A 12076-nucleotide genomic window follows, 5' to 3' on the forward strand; every position below is an offset into this window, starting at 1 on the left:
AGGAAATTGAGTTTCAGAGGAATTAAATGATTCATTCAAGGGGCAAACACAACTTAGCAACCCCCTTTGAAATAGAATCCAGGCCCCTTGAAGATAATTTAGTCCTGTAAGATTGTGCAGAGAACAATCAACTGGGAATTAGGAGGCCTGGATTCTATTTCTGGTCCTTCTAACAAGATGAGACCCTAGGCAAAGCACTTAAATGCTCAGTTTCCTCATGTGGAAACTGAGTGATTGAGCAAGAGCATCTCTGGCGTCTCTTCCAAAGCTACAGTGCCATGATTCAATCACAAAAATTGCTCCATTGTTTTTTGTTCCTTTAATTTGTTTTTTCATGAGCCTCTAATGGGACCCAACCACAACCCTTTCCATTGATTACCCTCAGGAATGGATTTAGAGCCTTTTATTTGTCTTTCTTTGACTTCTTCGTTGTATATATCTGTCATGTTCCATTTTCATAGTTATCTTTCCTAAATAACACCTAAATCTTCTTTTTCTCTTCTCCAATTCATTTTTTTCATTCAGTTTCACACCTCAACTTGATTTTCCAATGACTCTTTCCAGACTCTACCTAAACAACTTCTCTGTTCCTCTCTGCTCAAATTGATCATGCTTTCCCCTGTCCAGAGTTTCTAAACATTACTCCTTTCTGTAGTTATTTATGCATATGTAGAAAGGCCCAAGAAGCACGTGAAAAGTGCCCACTTTCACTTTTAATGAAAGAAATATGAATTAAGATGCTATGTTACCTACCAAATATAAAAGTATTAAGAAATGATAACATCAAGTGTTGGTTGTGTGTGCAGAAAAAACAACACTTTCATATGCTGAAGGTATAACTGTAAATTTGTTCAGCTTTTCAGAAGGATAATTTGGCAATACATATCAGAAGGCTTAAAATGCTTATCTGATGAACCTAGAATTACCATTCAAAGAATTTATCCTAAGGACATAAACAGAGACATACAAAAAGAGCAATGAACAGGGATTATAATCATGGTACTATGCAATAACATTGGAAACCAACTATCAAACAATAAAATAATATTTTAACTTGCGGTACACTTACATAAGATGTGGAGCCCTGGGGACACAGTGGTTAAGAGTTCAGCTGCTGAGGCGGGGCCAAGATGGCGGAATAGACAAATGCTTCTGGTGAGCCCTCTTACAACAGAGACCCAAAAAAACAAGTGAAATGAGTATATTTATGAAAAGCTGGGAGCCCTGAACATCAGAGGCAAAGTTACAAAATGAACTGAGTGGCGGGGGAGGAAGAGATGGTTCAGAAGAGGAGAGGAGTTACTGACCCTGAATCGCCGGGACCCCTCAGGCACCCTTCCTAGGACTGGCTGCCGCAGGCTGGCACTAGCATTCAGCAACAGTTTCCACAGGGAGAAGCAGCCAGCCACAAAGTCTACTCACACCTCTGGAACCAGAGAATAACGGTGCTCTCAGCAAAAGCTAAGTACTTGCGTATATTTTACTGCTCACCCCCCCTCCCCAAGCTGACTTCAGAGACTGTTAATGTCCCTCGGCCTGAGATAGGCCCTGTTGAGTGCCTAGAGCCATTCTCCTGGCCTTGGAGAAGGAACAAATTTGCAATTGGGGGAAAAGATAATTTTCCAGCTCCAATAACCTGGGGAGCTCAGGACAGAAGTGGCTCCTGTTAAGGCATAAGAAGTCCATGGACTTTAAGTACCTTTCTCCCCTGCATGGACCTGTTTGGGCCTATTTTGGGGCAATAGGCCCTTGTTGGCAGACTACAACTCTTTCAGCTGTGCGGTGGAGAGGTGAGTGTTTGATATTTGACACTGCTTTGCCTATTAAATAGGGCCCTCACTTACCCACACCAGGGGGCTAAGGTCTGGTGGCTCCATTCAGGTCACCCAGCCACCCATGACAGGGATCCAAGGATAACTGCTACCTCCTGGTCCTTACAACGAAAAACATTTGGTGCCCGTTGTCCACCTGCAGAGCCCACCCACCTGTATGCTCTAGGGAAGAGGGACACGCTTTTCTCAGAGACACTTGGGGGATGATTCTCAACCCCCTGCCTTGTTCAGAGTGTGACCCCCTGCTGAAACTAGATACTGGTACCTACATTACTCCTGCCCCTCTAAGACTGTAGATCATAGCCTGTACCACATACCTGATGCTCAGCAACCTGGACACCTGAACTGAATTCATACAAGAAAAGGGAAGGGACTCCTAGACTGATATACCTGATAACAGCTCTAGCCATCTGGAGACAGGATGTCAGAGCTGAAAAGGAGAAAATAATCAAGCAAGCTCACTCATGCAACCCATGTGAGCACATCAAAACATAACAAAGCAAGAAGCTACAATAAAGTAAGCAAACATAAGCTAATACAATAACTTATAGATGGCTCGGAGACAACAATCGATATCAAGTCCCATAAAGAAGTAGACCATGATACCCTCAACAAGCTCTGGAAAAAAAGAATCAAGGGATCTTCTAGATGAAAATGCCTCCCTGGAGTTACCAAAAGCAGAATACAAAAGATTAATATACAGAACCTTTCAAGACATCAGGAAGGAAATCAGGCAATACACAAAACAAGCTAAGGAACACACAGATAAAACAATTGAAGAAATTAAAAAGGTTATTCAGGAACATAGTGAAAAATTTAATAAGCTGGAAAAATCCATAGACAGCAATTAGAAATTCAGAAGATTAACAATAAAATTACAGAATTAGCTCAGCAGAAAGTCAGAGGTGCAGAATTGAGCAAGTGGAAGGCAAAATTTGTGAACTTGAAGATAAAGCACTTGGCACCAATATATTTGAAGAAAAATCAGACAAAAGAATTTTAAAAAGTAAAGAAAGCTTAAGAATCATGTGGGACTGTATCAAGAGAAATAACCTATGAGTGACTGGAGTACCAGAACAAGGAAGGATAACAGGAAACACAGAGAAAATTGTTGAAGATTTCTTGGCAGAAAACTTCCCTGATATCGGGAAAGATGAAAAGATATCTGTCCAAGATGCTCATCGAACTCCACATAAGGTAGATTTTAAAAGAAAGTCACCAAGACACATTACAATCAAACTTGCCAAAACCAAAGATAAAGAGGGAATTTTAAGAGCAGCTAGGGAAAAAAGAACAGTCACCTACAAAGAAGAGTCAATAAGAATAAACTCAGATTGATTTTTTTTTTTTTTACTCAGCGGAATCCATGCAGGCAAGAAGGCAATGGGATGACTTATATAAGGCATTGATGGAAAAAAAATTTCCAACAAAGAATTATATATCCAGCAAAACTGTCTCTCGAATATGAAGGTGAGATTAGGACATTTCCAGGTAAACAGAAGTTTAGGCAATTCATACAAACCAAATCAAAACTACAAGAAATACTAAAGGGAGTTCTTTGGTGAGAAAATCAATAATATCTGTTATCAACCCAAGAATAGAACAAAGGACAGAGTAATCAGAATTCAACCCAGACGGGGAAATCACAAAAATACATCAAGATAAAAAAACACTCAAAAAGGGAAATAGAGATGTTACTATGTAAAAGAAGATAACATTAAAACAATAAAGAGGGATTAAGAAATGTAGTCATAGATCTTTCATATGGAGAGGAAGACAAGACGATACAAAGAAATACAAGTTAGGTTTAAATTTAGAAAAATAGGAGTAAATATTGAGGATATCCACAAAGGAGACAAACTATCCTATACATCAATATAAAATAAAAGAAAAAAATAGAGACACAGCAGAAACAAAATCAATAACAATGAATAAAAGGAAAATACATAAAGATAATCTACTCAGCACAAAAAATTAAGTGGGAAAAAGAAACGGTCAACAACACACAAAAAAAGACATCAAAATCATAGCACTAAATTCATACCAATCCATAATTACGCTGAATGTAAACGGATGAAATGAACCAATAAAGAGACAGAGAGTGGCAGAATGGCTTAAAAAACAAGATCCATCTATATGCTGCTTAAAAAAGACAGCCCTTAGACTTAGAGACACAAACAAACTAAAACTCAAAAAAAAAAAAAAAGGATGGAAAAAAATATATCAAGCCCACAACAATAAAAACCGAGCAGGAGTGGAGGCGGAGCCAAGATGGCAGAATAGACAGATGCTTCCCGTGAGCCCTCTTTACAACAAAGACCCGAAAAAACAAGTGAAACAAGCATATTTGTGACAAGCTGGGAGACCTTAGCTTCAAAGGCAAGCTTAGACAACGAACTGAGGGGCAGGGGGAGGAAGAGACCATTCAGAAGGAGAGAGGAGTTACTGGACCTGAATCGCGGGGAGCCCTCGGGCACCACTCCTGGAGCCGTGGTGGCGGTGGGCTGGTACGACCTTTTGGCCGCAGTTCCCTCAGGGAGAAGCAGCCACCACACAGCCTACTAACATCTCCGAACGTGAGAAGGACGGCGCTCTTAGCAAAAGCTAAGTACTTGTGTATATTTAACCACACCCCCGCACACCCAAGCCGGCTTCAGCAGCTGAATTCCCTGGGCCTGAGATAGGCCCTGATGAGCACCTAGAGCCATCCTCCTGGCCTTGGGGAAGAAAAAAAATTGCAACTGGGGGGAAAAGATAATTTGCTAGCTCCATTAACTGGGGGAGCTCAGGACAGAAGCGGATCCTGTCCAAGTATAAACCCTCTGTGGACCTTGAGCACCTTTCCCTTCTACATGGACCTGTGTGGGCCTATTTCGGGAGAATAGGCCCTTGCTGGCAATCTCCAACCATTTCAGCTGTGCGGTGGAGAGGTGGGTGTTTGGCATTTGACATTGCTTTGCCTATTAAACAGGGTCCTCACCTACCCACATCAGGGACCTAAGGACTGGTAGCTCCGCTCAGGCCACCCAGCCACCCTTGACAGGGGTCAAAAGAAAACTGGTACCTCCCAGTCCTTACAACCAAAAATGCTGAGTGTCCATGGTCTGTCTGCAGAAACCACACACCAGCACGCTCTAGGGAACAGGGACATGCTTTCCTCAGAGACACTTGGGGGTTGGTACTCAGCCCCCTGCCTTGTTTTGAGCATGACCCCCTGCTGCAATCAGATACCGGTATATACGCCAACCACCCCCGCCCCTCTAAGACTGTAGGACAGAGCCTGTACCACACACTTGATGATCAGCTACCTGGAAACCTAAGCTGAATTCATACAAGAAAAGGGAATGGACTCCTCGACTGACATACCTGATAACAGCTCTAGCCATCTGGGGACAGGACACCACAGCTCCAAAGGCAAAAATAATCAAGCTAGCTCACACGAGCAACCCATAGGGGTATACCAAAATGAAACAAAGCAAGCAGCTATGACACAGTAAGCAACCATAAACTAATACAATAACTTATTGATGGCTCACAGACAACAGTCAATATCAAGTCACATAAATAAACAGACCAGGATCACCTCAATAGGCTCTCAAAACAAAGAATCCAGGGATCTTCTAGATGAAAGTGTATTCCTGGAATTAACAGAAGCAGAATTCAAAAGTTTAGTATACAGAACCCTTCAAGACATCAGGAAGGAAATGAGACAATACGCAGAACAAGCCAAGGGACATACAGGTAAAGCAATTGAAGAAATTAGAAAGATTATTCAGGAACATAATGAAAAGTTTAATAAGCTGGAAAAATCTGTAAACAGACAACAATCAGAAATTCAGAAGATTAACAATAAATTACAGAAATAGACAACTCAGCAGAAAGTCAGAGGAGCAGAATTGAGCAAATACAATCTAGAATTTCTGAACTCGAAGACAAATCATTTGGTACTAATATATTTGAAGAAAAATCAGATAAAACAATTTTAAAAAATGAAGAAACCTTAAGAATCATATGGGGCTCTATCAAGAGAAATAACCTACGAGTGATTGTAGTACCAGAACAGGGAGGGATAACAGAAAATACAGAGAGAATTGTTGAAGATTTGTTTGCAGAAAACTTCCCTGATATCATGAAAGACGAGAAGATACTATCCAAGATACTCATCGAACTCCACATAAGGTAGATCTTAAAAGAAAGTGGCCAAGACATATTATAATCAAACTTGCCAAAACCAAAGATAAAGAGAGAATTATAAGAGCAGCAAGGGATAAATGAAAAGCCACCTACAAAGGAGAGCCAATAAGAATAAACTCGGACTACTTTTTTTTTTTACTCAGCAGAAACCACGAAGAAGGTGATGGGATGACATATTTAAAAAATTGAAGGAAAAAAATTGCCTGCCAAGGATCATATATCCAGCAAAACTGTCTCTTAAATATGAAGGTAAAATTAAGACATTTCCAGAAAACAGAAGTTTAGGGAATTTGTAAAAACCAAACCAAAACTACAAGAAATACTAAAGGGAGTTATTTGGTTATAAAATCCATAATATCAGATATCAACCCAAGACTAGAACACTGGGCAGAGCAACCAGAAATCAACCCACACAGGGAAATCCAGAAAAACAAAGCAAGATTAAAAAAAAAAAAAAAAAAGCCCAAAACAGGGTAACAGCGATGTTATTACATAAAAGCAGACAACATTAATAAAGAGGGACTAAGAAATGTAATCATACACCTTGGAGAGGAAGATACAGCGATACAACAAAATAAAAGTTAGGTTTAAACTTAGAAAAATAGGGGTAAATAATAAGGTAACCACAAAGGAGACAAACTATCCTACTCATCAAAATAAAATGTAAGGGAAAAATACAGACTCAGCAGAAACAAAATCAACAACAACAAATATGAGGAAAAGACAATATATAAAGAAAATCTATCCAGCACATAAAATTAAGTGGGAAAAAGAAACTGTCAACAACACACAAAAAAAGACATCAAAATGATAGTACTGAATTCATACCTATCCATAACTACCCTGAATGGAAATGGACTAAATCTACCAATAAAGAGACAGAATGGCAAAATGGATTAAAAAACAAGATCCTTCTATATGCTGCCTACAAGAGACACACCTTAGACTTAGAGAAACAAACAAACTAAAACTCAAGGATGGAAAAAAATATATCAAGCAATCATCAATCAAAAAAGAGCAGGAATGGCAATATTAACTTCTGACGAAATAGACTTTACAGTTAAATCCATCAGAAAGGATAAGGAAGGACACTAAACAATGATTAAAGGGACAATACACCAAGAAGATATAACTATATTAAATATTTATGCACGCAATGACCGGGCTGCAAGATACATAAAACAAACTCTATCAGCATTGAAAAGTGAGATAGAAAGCTCCACAATAATAGTAGGAGACTTCAACACACCACTTTCGGTGAAGGACAGGACATCCAGAAAGAGGCTCAATAAAGACACGGAAGATCTAAATGCCACAGTCAATAAACTTGACATCGTAGACATATGCAGAACACTCCACCCAACAGCAACCAAGTATACTTTCTTTTCTAGTGCACATGGAACATTTTCCAGAATTGACCACATAGAAGCAAGCCTTAGCAGAATCCAAAACATTGAAATATTACAAAGCATCTTCTCTGACCATAAGGCCATAAAAGTGGAAATCAATAATAGAAAAAACAGGGAAAAGAAATCAAACACTTGGAAACTGAACAATACCCTGCTCAAAAAAGATCGGATTATAGAAGACATTAAGGATGGAATAAAGAAATTCAGAGAATCCAATGAGAATGAAAACACTTCCTATAAGAACTTTTGGGACACAGCAAAAAGCAGTGCTCAGAGGCCAATTTATATCAATAAATGCACACATCCAAAAAGAAGAAAGGGCCAAAATCAAAGAATTTCCCCTACAACTTGAACAAATAGAAAGAGACCAACAAAAGACACCCACAGGCACCAGAAGAAAACAAATAATAAAAATTAGAGCTGAACTAAATGAAATAGAAAACAGAAAAACAACCGAAAGAATTAACAAGACCAAAATCTAGCTTTTTGAAAAAATCAACAAAATTGATAAACCAGTGGCCAAACTGACAAAAGAAAAACAGGAGAGGAAGCAAATAACCCAAATAAGAAATGAGATGGGTGATATGACAACAGACCCAACCGAAATTAAAAGAATCATATAAGATTACTATGAAAAACTGTACTCAAACAAATTTGAAAACCTAGAAGAAATGGATGAATTCCTAGAAACACACTACCTACCTAAACCAACACAAACAGAGGTAGAACAACTAAATAGACCCATAACAAAAGAAGAGATTGAGAAAGTAATCAAAAAACTCCCAACAAAAAAGAGCCCTGGTCCAGAGGGCTTCACTACAGAGTTCTACCAAACTTTCAGAGAAGAGTTAACACCACTAATACTAAAGGTATTTCAGAGTATAGAAAAAGACAGAATACTACCAAACTCATTCTAAGAAGCCAGCATATCCCTGATACCAAAATCAGGTAAAGATACCAGCAAGAAAAGAAAATTACAGACCTATATCCCTCATGAACATAGATGCAAAAATCCTCCACAAAATTCTAGCCAATAGAATTCAACAACATACCAAAAAAATAATTCACCATGACCAAGTGGGATTTACACCAGGAATGCAAGGATGGTTCAACATTAGAAAAACAATTAATGTTATCCACCACATAAATAAAACAAAAGACAAGAATCACATGATTTTATCAACCAATGCAGAAAACGCATTTGACAAAGTTCAACACTCATTCATGATAAATACTCTCAGCAAAATAGGAATAGAAGGAAAATTCCTCAACATAATAAAGGGCATTTATACAAAGCCAACAGCCAATATCACCCTAAGTGGAGAGAGCCTGAAAGCATTCCCATTGAGATCAGTAACCAGACAAGGATGCCCTTTATCACCGCTCTTATTCAACATTGTGTTGGAGGTCCTAGCCAGAGCAATTAGGCTACATAAAGAAATAAAGCGCATCCAGATTGGCAGGGAAGAAGTAAAAGTATCTCTATTTGCAGATGACATGATCTTATACACAGAAAACCCTAAGGAATCCTCCAGAAAACTACTGAAACTAATAGAAGAGTTCAGCAGAGTATTGGGATACAAGATAAACATACAAAAATCAGTTGGATTCCTCTACACCAACAAAAGGAACATCGAAGAGGAAATCGCCAAATCAATGCCATTTACAGTAGCCCCCAAGCAGATAAAACACTTAGGAATAAATCTTACCAGAGATGTAAAAGACTTATACAAAGAAAACTACAGTACATTTGTTGAAGACACCGAAAGAGACTTACATAAGTTGAAAAACATACGTTGCTCGTAGATAGGAAGAATTAACTTTATAAAAATCTCTATTCTACCAAAAGCGATTGATACATTTAGTTTAATTACAAACCATATCCCAACAACATTCTTTAATGAGATGGAGAAACAAATCACCGACTTGATATGGAAGGGAAGGAGGCCCCGGATAAGTAAGGCATTACTGAAAAAGAAAAGCAAAGTGGGAGGCCTCACTCTACCAGATTTTAGAACCTATTATACTGCCACAGTAGTCAAAACAGCCTGGTACTGGTACAACAACAGATACATGGACCAATGGAACAGAGTTGAGAATCCAGACACAAATCCATCCACATATGAGCAGCTGATATTTGACAAAGGCCTCAAAACAGTTCAGTGGGGGAAAAGACAGTCTTTCTAACAAATGGTGCTGGCATAACTGGATATCCATCTGCAAAAAAATGAAACAAGACCCATACCTCACTCCATGCACAAAAACAAACTCAAAATGGATCAAAGACTTAAATATGAAATCTAAAGTGGTAAAGATCATGGAAGAAAAAATAGGGACAACTGTAGGAACCCTAATGTATGGCATAAACAGTATATACAACATGACTAACAATGCAGAAGAGAAACTAGATAAATGGGAGCTCCTAAAAATCAAACACCTATGCTCATCCAAAATCTTCACCGAAAGAGTAAAAAGATTACGTATAGACTGGGAAAAAGTTTTTATCTATGACATTTCCAATCAGCACCTGGTCTCTAAAATCTACAAGGTTCTGCAAAAACTCAACTACAAAAAGACAAATAACTGAATTAAAAAATCGTTGAAAGATATGAACAGACACTTCACTAAAGACATTCACACAGCTAACAGATACATAAGGAAATGCTCAAGATCATTAGCCATTAGAGAAATGCAAATTAAAACTACAATGAGATTCCATCTCACTCCGACAAAGCTGGCATTAACCCAAAAAACACAAAATAATAAATGTTGGAGAGGCTGTGGAGATACTGGAACACTCATACACTGCTGGTGGGAATGTAAAATGGTACAACCACTTTGGAAATCGATTTGGCGCTTCCTTAAACAGCTAGAAATAGAACTACCATATGACCCAGCTATCCCACTCCTTGGAATTTATCCTAGAGAAATAAGAGCCTTTACATGAACAGATATATGCACACCCATGTTCATTGCAGCACTGTTTACAATAGCAAAAAGATGGAAGCAACTAAAGTGCCCATCCATGGATGAATGGATAAATAAATTATGATATATTCACACAATCGAATACCATGCATCGTTAAAGAACAGTGATGAATCTGTGAAACACTTCATAACATGGAGGAACCTGGAAGACATTATGCTGAGTAAAATTAGTCAGTTGCAAAAGGACAAGTATTGTATAAGATCACTTTTATAAGAACTCGAGGAATAGTTTAAACTGAGAAGAAAATATTCTTTGATGGTTATGAGAGGGGGAGGGAGAGAGTGAGGGAGAGGAGTATTCACTAATTAAATAGTAGATAAGAACTAATGTAGGTGAAGGGAAAGACAACAGGTAATACAGGAAAGGTTGGCATAACTGGACTAAACCAAAAGCAATTTCCTGAATAAACTAAATGCTTCAAAGCCCAGCAGAGCAGAGGCAGGTGTTTGGGGACCATGGTTTCAGGGGACATGACATGTAAGTCAATTGGCATAATAAAATCTATTAGGAAAACATTCTATATCCCACTTTGAAGAGTGGTGTCTGCGGTCTTAAACACTAGCAAGTAGCCATCTAAATTGAATCAATTGGTCTCAACACACCTGGATCAAAGGAGAATGAAGAACACCAAGGACACAAGGTAATCATGAGCCCAAGAGACAGAAAGGGCCACATAAACCAGAGACTACATCAGCCTGAGACAAGAAGAACTAGATAGTGCCTGGCTACAACCGATGACTGCCCTGACAGGGAACACAACAGAGAACCCCTGAGGGAGCGAGCAGGAGAGCAGTGGGATGCAGACCCCAAATTCTCATTAAAAGAACAGAGTTAATGGTCTGACTGAGACTAGAAGTACCCTGGTGGTCATGGCCACCAGACCTTCCATTAGCCCAAGACAGGAACCATTCCCAAAGCCAACTCTTCAGACAGGGATTGGACTGGACGATGGGTTAGAAAAAGATGCTGGTGAAGACTGAGCTTCTTGGATCAAGTAGACACTTGAGACTATGTTGGCATCTCCTATCTGGAGGCGAGAAGAGAGGGCAGAGGGGGTCAGAAACTGGTGAAATGGACACGAGAAGAGAGAGTGGAGGGAAGGAGCAGGCTGTCTCATTAGGGCAAGAACTATTAGGAGTGTATAGAAGGTGTATATAAATTTTTCTATGAGATACTGACTTGATTTGTAAACTTTCACTTAAAGCACAAGAAAAATTAAAAAAAAAAAATTCAGCTGTTAACTAAATCCTTGGCATTTTGAATCCACAATTCACTTGCTGCTCTTGGGAAACCTTATTGGGCAGTTCTACTCTGTCCTATAGGGTCACTATAAGTTGGAATCGACCCAGCAGCTACATTTTTTTTTTTTAATATAACATACATTCAGCCATTAAATATCATGTTCACAAAATTGATTAATTATCTAGGAATAGGATAAAATATATTAAAATAGGGAGGGTACAAAACTATGTACGAAATACGTAGAAACATAAAATCCAAAACGTTAAAAGTGATTGTTTCCAGATGAATATTACTTTTCTCTTTATTTTCTGCTTTCTATGGTGAACTAACAATAATAACCCAGACTATAAATGTAGTGAAAGTTTATAGCTTCCCTACAGGGTTTCCTAAAGCTAGTCTGTCTAGTCCAG

At 38.7% G+C, this 12076-nt stretch overlaps 1 protein-coding gene across 1 annotated transcript in view; it reads right to left on the reverse strand.

Moving 5' to 3' along the window:
* The window catches only part of NEGR1 (neuronal growth regulator 1), a 1075199-nt gene that overhangs the window by 287372 nt on the left and 775751 nt on the right, over positions 1 to 12076 (reverse strand). The window lies entirely within an intron of this gene.

This window comes from Elephas maximus, chromosome 3 (genome assembly GCF_024166365.1).
Source record: "Elephas maximus indicus isolate mEleMax1 chromosome 3, mEleMax1 primary haplotype, whole genome shotgun sequence".
Classification (NCBI taxonomy): domain Eukaryota; kingdom Metazoa; phylum Chordata; class Mammalia; order Proboscidea; family Elephantidae; genus Elephas; species Elephas maximus.